The 14,582-nt window shown below is 37.4% G+C and overlaps 1 long non-coding RNA gene across 9 annotated transcripts in view; it reads left to right on the top strand.

Annotated features, from left to right (window-relative positions):
- LOC140684628 (uncharacterized) overlaps positions 1-14,582 on the top strand; it is a 447,345-nt gene that overhangs the window by 164,788 nt on the left and 267,975 nt on the right. The window lies entirely within an intron of this gene.

The raw sequence follows: 14,582 nt of genomic DNA, 5'->3' as shown, positions 1-14,582 counted from the left end.
GTCTGAAAAGAAAAAAATAATAAATAGAGATTATTTTAAACCTATACACCTTCCTATTTTTAAAAAAGATAAATGGCAAGAGTTTTTATTGTAATTGTTCAAGCCAGAACTTACTCCTTGGTGTTTATCTCATTAAAGAGTCCATCTGCATATATTCAGATGCAGCTACCTGAGTTCAGCCCCCCAGTTCATGTGTGACTCAAAGTGACTTTCAAGTCAGGATTGAGCACCTGTAGCTCCCACTAGCTTCACTGGGAGCCGTTTTTACTCAGCATTTGGGATAATTGGGCCCTTAGAGATTCTGGCAACAGTACTTACAGGGATGGCCAGGAGGTATTGCTGCCTGTGGCACAGTTGTGGCAGTCTGTGATTTCAAGTGTTCTTACTGAGTCCAAAAACTCTAACAATGAATCAAGGGAGGAAAATTGCAACCTTAAAGTTGTTTTGGGGTTTTTTTTTTGGTTGGTTTTTTTTTTAATTTTTAAAAATTTTGTCTTTGTTTCCATTTCATTTTCCAGGTAAACATACATTTTTATGTTGCTCTTTTCTCAAAACCTCTTCCTGCCCTGCAGAAACTGGTCCTGTAGATGAACTTCCAAACTTTCCCTGCTGAAGGAAGGAAAACCTGCAATCCTGCAGATTTACAGCATTTTCAGACTGCTTCTTTCTATCACAACCAAATCACATTGCCTGATAATCTCACTCTTCTCTCACTTAAGGAGAATTTTCCAGCATTTTACCAACACAAGCCCTCAGCTGACCTGTGCATACCATTTTTCTTTCTCTGTGCTTCACCTGTAATTTGCAGATACTATTCTTTGCATTTTGTGGAAACTTCTCACTAAATTTGGAAAATTAAGCAGGTTTTTGAATGTATTTCAATTGGTTGGCAGTAAACCCTGATATATAATTTTAGAAAAAAGATTAAATTATGAATAAGTAATTGTAATTGTCACACCTGAAATAGACTCTGTGTCTTTTACAGGTACTCTTTAGTAGCATGGTGTTGTCTGTTCTCAGCTGTCAAAGTATTTAGTACAATATTTTCAATATAACTTTAAATTATTTTAATATTAGTGAAGATTACCAGAGATGGAGAGAGTAGCAGAGAAGTCTATTTCACCTGCAGAAGGTTATGAAAAATCTACTGCAATATAACAGAGATGGACAAAAGGCTGAAAGCAGAGAGAAAATAGGATATTGAATGTCACAGCTAAACAGCCATCAAAAGACAAAACATACATGGACCCTCCTGTGTACCAACAAATCAGAAAAATATATCTGATTTGAAGATTACCATCCGGAGCCCTTGGAATTAGACTTCACTTCAAATACCTATTAAATGTTATTGTGTACCTCAAGATTAATTTTTGTCAGGAGATAGTTAAGAATGAGAATTCTTTTTTTTTGGTCTCTTGTATAGAGGTCTCAGACTTAAAATCAGGAAACTGCCTGTCAATTTTTTATGTGGTTTTAGGGGAGAAAAAATGGTAATTCTTTGTTGAGTAAGAGCAGAAAACTAGGTGTTTTACAAGAGCTGATCAATGGGATCCTCTCGTGGAACAGGATTGCAGTCAGAGGCTGTAGCTGTGTGAGCTCCTTCAGCCCTGTGAACCATTGTAGCTTCATTGGGATCTCCTGTGGTCCAGGGAGAAAACATGATCAGACTCTTTGGACAAAATTGCATGAGGAAGTGTCTTACCCCTCATCTTTCCTTACAGGGAGTTGGACTTTTATTCCTGTGCATTTTAGAAGAGGTATGTTTTCACACAGGCTGGTGTGGTAGTTTGCTACTGCACAGGATCAATTGCTAGAAGGGGAGTGTTGACTTTTTGCAGCATCCAGAGCACTGGCTGACATGGCAGGATCGATATCAGATGGTTGGATGATGAAGTTTTGACAATTGTTTTTATATCAACACTTTCCTGAAGCAAGGGAGGGAAATTCTTTCTTGCTTGCCAAGGTCTGCATAAACCACCAGTCATTTGTGGCAGATTGCATATTGATCCACGCCTTAACATTAGCGGTTCTTGATCCTCAGGGGTGAGAGAAGGGCTGTCTACATATTTCCATCCCTTCCTCTTCTGCTCCAGTCAGCATGTCAGCTCAGCACCACACTTTCTTTTCTACTTCTCAACAAAATCTATGGGCTGTAAGAGGCAGGCTGTAAGTGGCAAGGCAGGGAATCTGACACAGGGATCTGGAGTATTGCAGCTGCTTCCTGGAAAGAGCCACAGGCCAGATTCTGCCTCTCCTGGCAGCTACTGTGGGAAGGGCACAAGGGGCTTAGACCCACAGCAGGCACCTGCACCCCAGTCCTGGTGCCAGCCAGTACTTCCAGGACAATTCACAGTGCCAGGAGCCTCATGGAGTCACAGGGTCACTCTCCCAGGGTTACAGAGCATTACATACAGAACAAATGTACAATTCTAAGCTGTGACTTACAGTCACTGCAAGACTTTGCATTCAGGTTCTGGTTGATTAATTAGGGCTTTTAATAAGGAAAAGAATGGCAGCTCCATCTAAGCTATAGGCGATGGCAGCAGGCTGACAGTTGACTGAAGGCAGGATGGGAACAGTGGAAATGGAAGTGGTGCTGGGTTGATGATAGGCCTTACTTTCATAAAAGGAGCAGAAAGCAATCTAACAGCTAGGAGGATTTAGTGAGGCTGTGCAGGATCCTTCCTTCACAGTGCTAAGCTGAGGCAGGAAGCTTAGAGACTGAATAGCAAACAGTTTGAATAAAAATGAGCTACAGCTGCTGAGTAGGGAGATGGTGCCTGCTCCCCATGATAGTCCGAGTAAGAAGTAAAATGATGAAAATTAACTTTCGGAAATGCAAGACACATAAAAATAACTGGGAAATGTGACTACTCTAAAATTTCTGTTATCTTGTTATCCAGAAGATGAAGTAGGCTAATTATGGTATAAATAGTTTGGGAGGGATTTTGGTTTTAAATGATACTGTCCCTATAATTTCAACATTTTATTTATATTTGAGAAGGAACTAAATGAAAGAGAAAATAAAGTGAAACGCTGTGATAGGTGATGTTCAAGTCTAGAACTTCAGTTAAGCTGGAGTACAGTTTTATTAAATAATATTAATGTTTTGAAGGGACTAGGGCAAGGAGAGTAATTTCTGCTCTTAAGAGACAGTGTAAAGTGTGAAAGAAAAAATTATCAGCCATATAAAAAGATATCTTTACTGGTTTTAATAAAAGCCTTAAGTTAGAAACATTCTGAAACAGGAAAAGAAAAAAGCAGAAATCCTTCAGACCCAAGCAGCTGAAGCAATTGGTGAAGATCAACATATCTGCCATGTAATGCATATAAATATTTTCTAGTAACTTCTGTCACTAGAGCTGTGGCACAGCTGAAATCAAGATTTCCATGCATGAAAAAACAGAGAACAAACACCATGACATTGAAACCAGAACTGGACTTTAAAATTTATAAAGTATTTCTGTCTAATAGCATGATAGGATCTAAAAAGTGTTTCTATATGATTATTTTTCTCTTAAGATAAAAACATTCTAAAGGTTGAAAGGAAATAAAAGTATTTGGAATAGCTCTTTGGTGTTTATCCAGTTATTACTTTCCTGACTAAATATTGCATAAATATAGATATAAAATATAAAGTCTAGAAACTTTTCTATTAAAATTTTACTTCAGTAGGCCCTTGATGAAATAAAGATTAGAAGTTTGACGTGATTCTAAGAAATTTGTGTGGCTTCTCTGATGCACAAAATATACATGTAAGCTGTTGGATGGTATCAGGACTTTGCATTGAAATACTTTTATCTGACTCAAGATAAGTATGCAAAAGAAATTCTAAGTTTTTAGGAAAAAATCCCTATCTGGGTATTGCTTTAAATAGTCCTCTGATTGAAATGATGATGATGGTTAGAAAAATAAATCTGACTGATTTCCAGATTTTTTCCAAGATGTAATGCTGTTTTAAGGGTATAATTTGACAGGAAGAAAAAAGATTTTTAATACAGAGTTTCTTTCATCTGAAGTTATGAAAAAACTACGTACATCCCATTATTAACTACTATAAATAAGATAATTTCTGAAAAAAATCCAGGTACTTGTAAGTAGTAGCTAAGACATATCCTGCAGTTTACAGATCTGGGTGGATGGTGAATTTTTTCAGTTTAGCAGCAAAAGCAAAAGATGGTAAAATCCCAAACAAAACAGAAATAGATTATTGAGGTGATGAACCTTTATACTGCTGTTTCATTAACACCTCAGTGTGACAAAAGAGACATAGACTTACTCTCTCTTTGCCATCCCCTGGGAGCAGAAGAGGGAATTGAATTTACTTTGTCATAGAGAATGAGGCTAAGCCTGGGTAGGGGATGACAGGAACGATGCAGAACTCTGGATTTCCCAGAGAAAATCAGGTCAAAGCCATTGTCTTCAACATAACTGAAATCTCAGTTTTAGTTAAATAATTTTTTCATTTTTAGTTAACTTGCTTGGGAGAATGGGGGGATACACATTTCCCATCTCCACACAATCAGGACCCATGTCTGCCCATCCTTCCTTAAAAAAGACAACTACAAAGATTAAACCAGTCACAGTTTAGAAGTGCTTTTCTACAACTCCAGGCTGGTTTTAGGCATATGGTGGCCAGCTGTCATCACGCTTATGCTGACATGCCAGGATTTGTAAAGTTATGCACAGTGCAAGTTTGTCATATATTACTTTTAGAACAAATTTAGGGGGAATAGAATAGAAAGCAGAAAGAGCAAGTATTTTTAAACTGCTGTTTATAATATTTATTCCTGGCTGAACATTCTCAGATTTGACATAATCCTGAGCATTTGGTTTCAAGGTATTCATTTTTCATGCTCTCCAATATAATTGTGGAAATACAGTGATCATCCTACAGATACACCTGCACCAGTCAGCAAGAGACAACTTCTGGATCAATAGCTCTGCTCTCTCAGTGACATGGCTCATGCAAGCATGTGCAGTTGCAAGGAGGAGATTGTATCTCACAAACAGTATTCCTAGAAAATTATTGTCCCACCTTCCTCAGAGGTGAGACACAAGGGCTTATGGGTGTCGAAGCTAATGTACTCCATTCATTGTAGAAGATCTATGTTAGGGAACTATTTCACTTCACTTTTCACGTATAGAGAATCAGCAAAGAGTGGCCAGTGACAGAAGTAAAAGACTGGAAAGGAAATGCCGGCATCCTCTGTTCAATCTCATCCTCCTGCTCTACAGCAAGAGTCTCTTGGGAGATGGTTGTCATATTGCTTCTTAAAATCCTGCCAGCTGCAAGGATGTCAGAGCTTTCATACATAGGCTGTTCCACTGCTTAATTGTCCAGGGCTTGGCCATTGACAACCGCTTTCTAATATATTAAGCCCCCACTGCTGTCACTGAGTATTCATAATTCCTCAAGGAACCATGGAGGAAATCAGTCTTTATACTCCTCATTGCAATATTTCATGTAGTTGAAGAATTTACAGTCTTCAGATTTTTGGTCTCTAAATGGAAGAATTCAGCTTTTCCTCCTAACTTTCTGCAATGCTTAACAATTTTCAAACCCCTCAGCATTTTTGTTGTTCAATTTAAGATTCTCATTAATTCCTCTAGCTCCTTCCTAATGAAGCACTTCAGCCATGACATCGTCCGAGGAAAACAATCGCAGCCTGTGCTTATGGGTGGCATCCTAGACAATGCTCCTTTTCTTGCAGCACCTGTATATTATTATTAATTTGACTTATTTTATTTCTGTGTTGTTGCTCAAACCTTTCTTCAGTGCTGCTACCAGCACAGTAATTCCCCAGCTTATATTTGTATATTTGCTGTTTTTCCTTTCTAAATGATGTACTTTATACTTCAATGCTGTTAAATATAGAAACTCCAAGACTTACTAGAATTATGTATTACCAATGCAACATTGCCATAAAGTATCACCTGATTCTTAGGTTTAAAGATCATTACTGTTTATTTACCAATACCTTGCTATTTTATTTATTGTATTTGTCGTTATACTCTGCTTTGTATATGCTTACGCTTGCTAATGCATACTTTATGAATATAGAAATTAGATCTCATTAGCTTGGTAATTAGACCAACGATAAACAGCTGTTTGTTTACTGTGCAGGGCAAGATTTTTACAGAATTTCCTTACCTTTCATGCACAGTTATTTGGAATCTCTGTTGCAAGAAAAAAATGTATATGGATCTGTAATATCTGCTCTTAATTGTTATTGCCAGCTCAGTACAATATCAGACAGAGAGAAATAAAAGAGAATTAGAGCATCATTTAGACATCCAAGAAGCCTTGATATGATGTGTACTAGTAAAATACTTAGATCTCCCTACTGGAGTTCTCTAGGCTGTACAAACATGCAGAAAGAACTTCCAAAAGACAGCAATGGAATACAGACAGAGGGATGCACAGCAGTAATATATGCCATTTCTGAAAATTGAGTTAGATTGAATGTTAATAACATGCAGAATCCTCTTGCAACTGAGGTTTCCAGAACTCCTGCTTGCCTTTAGATTTCAATCCACTTTTGTCTTGGCCCCCTGCTTCCCCCATATACAGCATTCCCAGGACAAGGAGTTTCCTGTGGGTTAGTGATGAGTCAATCCCTACGATAGAGGAACTAGTCAGAAGAATTAATATTAATCTTTTGAAGGGTACATGATAACAGGTATTTTTAAAGATTGGAATAATACAGCGCTGCAACACCTGGAGAAATGAAGGCAACAAATCAGTGTCGGTATCCACAGTGCTCTGAAAAAGTTCCCAACTGGTGGAACTATTTCTACATTCCTGAGTTCAACAATTAGAGCACAGCAACCTGCAAAAAAACCAAACCAAATCAAAAACCTCTAAACAAACTAAGAAACAAACAAAAACCAACCCAAACAAACAAAAAGAGCCCCACCAAACAAAAACCAGAAACTTACCCTTATTTTCATCTCTCTGAAACAGCATGTGTTGGTTGAATTAACCACCTCTTCATCCTGTAGTATTTGCTGGCTATCAAAGTGGGAAGTTACCATTGGATATGTAGGCAAATTCTTTGGGAAAAAAAAAAAAAATTGGGGTTGCAGAGAGATCCTTCCCTTTTCTGACTCCCTGGAGAGTTCCAGAAAGTAGAGCAGGGAAATGTAAGAAATCCTTGCAGAGAAGATTTCATAAAATAAACTACCTTCTCATTTAAGGCAATACAGAGAAAAGATCAACCTGTTCCTAGACAAACCCTTTTTTCAGGTTCTTTATCTAGCAATAATCTCCTTAGCTAGTGAGTCTTCAGGTGGTTAAATGCACAAATCAAACACTCACCTAGGTAGGGAGGCCTTTAATCATGTGTTGTCTGTATGCTTTTTCATGATGAAAAATGTCAGTGTTAGAAGAGAAGTAAGCATTATCCATAAGATTATTTAGTAAAAAGTTTATCAGAATCACACAATTAGCTGACTATCTCATCAGTCAGATTGCCAAAATGTAATAGGTATTCTATGTTTTGTGCTGTGATTTTTTTCATTGATTTCTCTGGCCTTTCAGTTTATTTTTAGAAATAGAAAATGTGTCATTCTGGTTGCTTTTTTCATTTCTGAGAAAACAGAATGTCCCACAGTGGGAGAGTTTTCAGGTATTCATCAGCTATTCTTGAAAAAACATATGATCACACCATGGCTGCTCTGAATCTCAGTAGATGAAAGTGGGGAAATAAATTGCAGAATGCTTTAGGATGTGAGGAGTTGAGAAGAATACGTATATTTGAGTCTATTTTTTATAAATGGTAGCTGTCTTTTCTGAAAACCTTTATCCATAGTGCAGGAGAAATCTTTGCTGAGTGATATAGGATATTTTTATTCAAAATTAAAGTTGTCTGAAAACTAGTTTTTTAAATCTTAATATGCCCCTGATTATTCTCAAATACAAACAGAAAAGAAAAATATCAGTATAGATATTTTTATTTAAATCTTGGAACAAGTCAAGTACTTAGTAAAGGGGACTGTGATTTCAGGACTTTGTGTTTCTAAAGTGTGTACTCTGGCACAATTGGCTGGCATGAATTTGATTTTTTTTCTTTGAAATTAGTGGAAATCTTATTAATTATACTATCTTTCTCTCCTTTTTTACCCCTCTGCAAGTTTAATGGATACTCCTCTGGGAAGTGTACTAATTTCCCCATACCTCAGACTCCGAAGTCCAAGTACAGGGAAAGGAGCGGCTTTTAGAGAAGGCAGAGAGGCCAGACCTGTGCTCATCCTCTGCTGAATGAGGTCTGCTAGGAGATGTAGGCAGCATAAGGCTTTAATGCTTGTCCAAGTACTTCTCTGGTTTGAGCATGATTTAACAGCTATATTCAATTCAGTTGCAAAATCTGTTGTGTGAATGGCTTGCAAATGTGTTGTCAAATAGCAAATGAGAGTGACCAGGAGCTGGCCTAGAGATAAGGGGCTTCTCTGCAGTTGTCTCTGGCTTCCAGATGATCTCTAAGATTCCCTGTCAGGATTTCAGAGGCTGTGGAAGACCTTATAAGCAGTAAAAGAATTGAGAAACATTATTTTGCGGGTATTTCCTTTCCTTGACATTTAATTTTTGTTTATTAGAATGTGATTGAAATTTATACTATTAAATGCAACAAAATTTCTCCAAAATGTTCCACAGCTATTGCTTTTAGTAATATCATTCTGTTCTCTGTGCATTTACCCCAGTTACTCAAAAGATGTATGTGCGCAGGTTCACAAAGTGTTCTTTTCCATCTTGAAAGCTCCCTTAGCAAACTCATTTAAAAGTTGCATTCTGTGAGAGTTGTTTAAAACCCACAAAGCAAAATTAAAAGAAACTATTTCTTAGATGATCTCTTTGACAAACCAAAATTAATTAACAATTTCAACATTAGTTAGCTGGCAGGAAAGTATGTATTCTTTGAGACAATTAAAATTTATAAATCTAGGAGACCAGTGACATTTGCAAAATGTGTGGAACTCAAAAAATGAATTTTTTTGAGTTCCACACAAAATATTTGTTGTGAGCTGTTTTCTCAAGTCTAATTAGTTTTGATATTTGTTGCTATGTTGTAAGTAGAGAGTTGCTGCATATCTAGGAGTTGATTCCTTGCAGGAGGGGACAGAGTGCTGGTTTCCTGAAAACATGATTGTGCAGTGACTGTCATTGATTTTTCCATATTAGAATATCTTCTGTGTTATTTTCCAGGCTATGCTCCTATTTCCAAAGCAATAGTTAATTCCAAACTTACAGATTTCAATGCATAAGTACCTTGTGAGGAAGTCTAACTAGCCTTTATCACTACATGTAAATCAGGTAAGTTCCTTAGCTTTCATTGTCTGTGATATGTCTCATCATTGCAAATGATGAAGTGCAGTACAACGAGATTGGACAGGCTCCCTCCCTTTGTGATACTGATGATGTCTGGTGGGTATGTTGGCCCTGCAGTAGGCAGATGGTGCACTGGCAAAGCCCCATCTCAGTGGAGTAGCAGTACATAGCGTGGAAGCAGAAGTCCATCTTCATTGGAGGAGGAATTCAGGGAAATTCTAAGCTAGAGGTGGCACTGTTAACATAACCCTGGTTACAGGCTCGGGGGAAAGACCTCCAAACTGAAGGTAGGAGCACATGAGCGGAGTTGCTTTCTGCCCACTATTTAATAAACCAATGATGGAGACAATTCAGTGGAAATCAGTTGTGCCACAAATCCCTGATTCAAAAAGTAATCAGCAGTCATCCAGAGTAGGACATATTGACAGGACTCCAGTGCATCTTAGAAGCAATGTCAAATTAAGTAACATTACTATGAAAAGATAATTGCCGCAACTGACTATAGAAAGACTTCAGTCCTTATGGTCTTTGCACCATGAGGTGCTGCATGTGGCCACAACTTCAAAAGAATATATTTAAATTTCTAGTTTCTTGTATCTTGTAGGAGGCAGGGCTGTGAAGTCAGAATTCCTGCTATTACTGTTGATGATAGATCCTGAATACTACAATCTGGCTGCTTGCTGTTAATTCAGGATAATTAATGAAAACGAGATCTCATTGTAGGGAGCAGAGGTTGGATCAAATGAAAATCCAGGAAAGTCACATTGTGAAGTCACCACATTAGGAGGTGAAAGTTGGTCCAAAGAAGAGCACAGCAGGTGAAAGAGAAGAAGATGCACGAGCTGTTAATGTGGTCTTTTGGACAGCTTTACTTTGAAGGGAGTATGTAATTAATGTGCAGTTATGAAGAAAGCTGTGAAAAGCCACTGCTGGAAAAAAAGGGAAACTGGGATATTTTAATTGCTATACTCCCTTCTACTTTAAGAAGTGACAGGTCACATTCTAGTGGGAGAATCGTGGTTTCTGCTAAAAGATCTATAAACACCCCAAAAAGTTTATGGCAAGTGAAAGAACTGTAAAATTTCCCTCTGCTCTCTCCTTTCAAATTTATAACCTGAAAAATGATCCTGTACAGTGCTGTGGGGGAGATGAGTATTAAAAGCATTTTGCAAGGCAGAAAGATTTCTCTGAATTGGGATTCCTTTATGTAATGAATTTCCATCCAAGCATGACCCTAAGAAAATTACAGAAGATTTATCTTTTGATCCGTACTAGTTTAGCTCATGATTTTGTATATTTTATATCTCACACTATGCTCTGCTGATGAAAATTGATAAAGGTCCAAAATTTTGTGGCAGGGATGACAGAACAGGAGATGAAGGATCATGTATGTTACTCTTTCTTCATATCTGCATTTGGCTGGTAATGCAGTACTTGCATGTTGACATCATGGGCTGTGCATGGTTAAAGCACTAGGAAAGGAGAAGTGTCCTTGGATGTAAGTTTTAAAAAATGCAAATGATGAATTTCTAGTTGTGCAGTGAATTGAATTTCAGAAAGGGTTGTGTGGCTTTAGAGAAAATCCAGGTTGGTGTCTTTGGCAGACTCTGTGTCTACAAAGGCACCCTGAAAAAAAAGTGAAAAAGTCCCTAAAAAACTAATTACCTCATACATATTCCTAGCAGTGATTGTCTCTTTATTTTCTGAGAGGGCATAATGGGAACTTGATTCTTGGCTGAGGTTTGAAGGCAGTACAAGAATATAAATAAAATATTAATACTTCTGCACAAAAGGAATGTCAGTATTATTATAGACCTTTTACAAAGTATTTAATTCCATAAATTAACTCTTTTCTTTTTGACAAAGGAATGATAGAACTGTCTTTTCTATAAATAAATATCTTGACTTGCTTTAATATTCAATCTAAATAAATTTTAGCTATGTGTTACTTTAATATTAATCAAATTTTTAATTATATTTGTTATATTTTCATCACATCTGATGTCAAGCTAGAATGAGCTGGTTCAAATGCCCAGATGGGGAATCAGTCCTGCCCTGAAAAGCTGGCAAATTAGACCTTACCAGTAAAAACACCTGTAGACCCCAGAGCATACGTGGGCCTCCAAGGAAGACACCACACTCCAAACCACGGTGGGAATTTGCTGTTGCCAGTGGCCTCTGTGGAGAGCTACAGGAGGTTTCAGGGGAAAGGTGCTGTGGCTGCACTGTGGAAGTTATCAGCACTGTGATGTTGGCACATACAAGGGAAAGGAAAAGAGACTCCTTTTTTCTCTTAACTGTCTCAAATTGTCAGGTACTTGCAAAGAATATGGAAAGGACCAGAAAGCAGATTTGGAGAATGGGATAGCAGCCTTGAAATATGTTTGTGAAAGGTGTTTGGATGGGGTAAGTGTCATGGAGGGTGAAAGAAAGGTTACCAGTGGAAATGGAAGAAAACACCAAGTCCATCTCTTGCAGGTAGCTGTGTTCCTTTCCAGGTGTCACTCCTGTTCAGCAGCTGGCAAAGCTACTGCTGCATACATAGTTTTCATAGAGCTTTAGAAAGTTTCAAGGTGAAAGGTGTTAAAAATGAGAGAAGATTATTACTACTGTTATTGCTTTCCCAATGTTCTTTGTTCAGAATTATTATCTAGAGTTTTTTCTTTCTTTCCACAGCAATTTTCAGTCCCAAACAAACCCCTACTTTTTCTGCTCAGACTGAGATAGGTCTGAGGACGGTTCTGGCTTTGAAAATATGACAAGCTGACTGTGAGAATTACTATAGCATCAAAATCTATATATATTATATGTAGTCAGTGGGCAAAGTAAAAAAAAAAAATTAAGGACTACTTAGTTTCCCTTGTGAATTCTAGTATCGTTTATGTGAGAGGTAATTAATTCATCATTGAAAATCTATGCAGTGGAACAAGTAAAACTTGTCTTACACTGTGCTTTCCAAAGCATAAGGGAATCAGCTTCATGCAGGCTTTTGTTTTGTTTTTATGACAATCAAAGTGTACTCCTGAGTTTATTAAGTATTCTTCATACAGAGAAACTAACCTTCATGGCAGCAGCAGTAATCAATAGTTTATTTTGCAGATTAATTTTTTATCACTATTCAAGATGATGGGTACATTTATATCCTATGTTCCAATGCAGAGCTGCTCTTCACCTGAGACTTGTCCCCTAATTTTGATCTATAGATGGACAAACACCTAAGCTGTCTGACAGAGGGGTGAGAAGGGACACTTAGCATTGATGGGCTGAATTTGTGACTCTCCTTATCACTTAGCTGCCCTGTGTCCTAGTCCTGCTGCAGATACAGGCAAGCCCTGCAGTGCCATGGCAGTGGGCAGGAGCCCTGCCTCTCTTGCCTGCAGAGCCATAACCATTTTATGCCTTCCCTATACTGGGAGCTTCCTCTTGCTTGCTGGGAGGCTGAGCAGGTAACAGCACTCACCTGTGATGGGGAAAGTGGGTTTTCTCTCTGTGAGACAATGAGAGACAGAAGAATATTTTTAATACTGGGGGAAGAATGAGGAAAGGGGTCGTCTGTGTCCTTATACACACAAGCAAGTCCATATAGAAATTAAGTGATACTATAAATCCTAGTAATTCCAAAATTCTTCTTCACATGATAATATTACAGAATTCTGGTTCTGGTTCTTATAACTTGCCTTTCTACAAACTGTTTCTCTAATCACAAAAGCTAAGAAGTTATACTTGTGAACTACTGCTACTACTACTACTACTGTTTTAAAGTTTGGGGGTTATTTTTGAGAAGATAGCTGGCAGTACTCAAGCCTGATGAATTTTTTTGGATATTAGCTAGCTGACCAGTAAGTACTTGCATATTGAAACTGGCCTCAACCTTCCCCAGTCATATTTTCAGGTTTTAAGAAGCACTTGGGATTACTGTAGGGTTTTGCAGGTAGGAATTAGACAAGGATACAAAACTGTATTAAATCAATTTTATTTATAGTATGTGGAAACTGAGCTAATCTTGTGGTCAGTCAATTCCAGATGCTGGGGCTTATTTAAAATAAATCATGGTATTCACACAATAATAGCAATAAAGCAAAAAAGAAGATGCAAAGTAAAAATATAGAGAAAACAGTATTGTCAAAGGAAGAAAAAAAAATGAGTAAAGGAAAGGAGAAGGAATGTAATACCACAAAGAAAAAAAAAATCTGTTATATAACATCCACTTTTTAGAGATATAACAGAAACTTTTCAAATAAAAACTTGTTTCAGTAATATCATAATCACATAGTGTAGGTGGAGTAAAAAAGGAATGTTTTTTTGGCATCTTTTCAATTTATCCTCTATGCTGGATGCCATAGAGAAATTCCTTCAAAGGATCACTTTAGTTCATAGACAACACATATGATTTTTTTTGCTGTATGCTCTAAGACTGTATCAATAACTGCTACTTCAATAAAAATATGTCTTCAGAGAATTGTTTAGTTCTCTCCATATCCTTCCTCAGAGGGCTTCATTTCCTTCTTAACTCTTCCCCTTTTTGCTTGGTAGTTTATGGACTGCTAGAAAGATGATGCCTAAGCTGTTTCCCTCTTGTAGTTCAGCCTTTCTGATCGAAAGTGCATGGAATATGTAGGAGTGCAGAACAGTCATCTGCTCATATAGTAGTGGACATGCCAGAACAATTTAATACTGAAACTGTCAGGAGCATTGGTAGTTTTTATATTGAAATTCACAGGGAAAAAATCTAATCCTTTGCTAGATTTTAGACATCCTGTCAGAGAGCTGATGTTTCCAATCACATGCTGCACCAAACTCAGGTCTGGCGTACAATTTTCTTCAAGAAATTTCTAAAGTAAGTCATCAGCTAAACTTCTGTATTTCTGTAACAGTTGGAATTTTTCTGTAGAAGTCTGTGTTAAATTTCATGGGCCAAATGAGCCTCAACAGTCAAAGCCAAAAATATTATACGTGGGTATTAAAACAATATGGAAGGATTCTATCTCAGAAATCTTTATCTGTTTCGTTCCATGGTAATCTCTAAACATTTTTCCCTCTTTAAAAAAGTAAAGAAGAAAGATTTTTTTTAAAGTATTAAACGTTTAAAAACCTTTTTCAAGTACAGGTGCTAGTCAGTGTCGAATCATGCACTTAATTAAGACAAGTAAGTCTAATTCAGAGCAGCTGTTCCTAATATCAGTAGTACCTTGAAGCTTCAAGTCTAGAGTTTTGAGCACACTTAGACTGACTTTTCTGTCAAGAAGGACTATTC

Source organism: Taeniopygia guttata, chromosome 8 (assembly GCF_048771995.1).
Source record: "Taeniopygia guttata chromosome 8, bTaeGut7.mat, whole genome shotgun sequence".
NCBI classification, from domain to species: Eukaryota; Metazoa; Chordata; class Aves; order Passeriformes; family Estrildidae; genus Taeniopygia; species Taeniopygia guttata.
The sequence above is the reverse complement of the archived record's forward strand: the minus strand, read 5'-3'. Positions and strand labels throughout refer to the sequence as shown.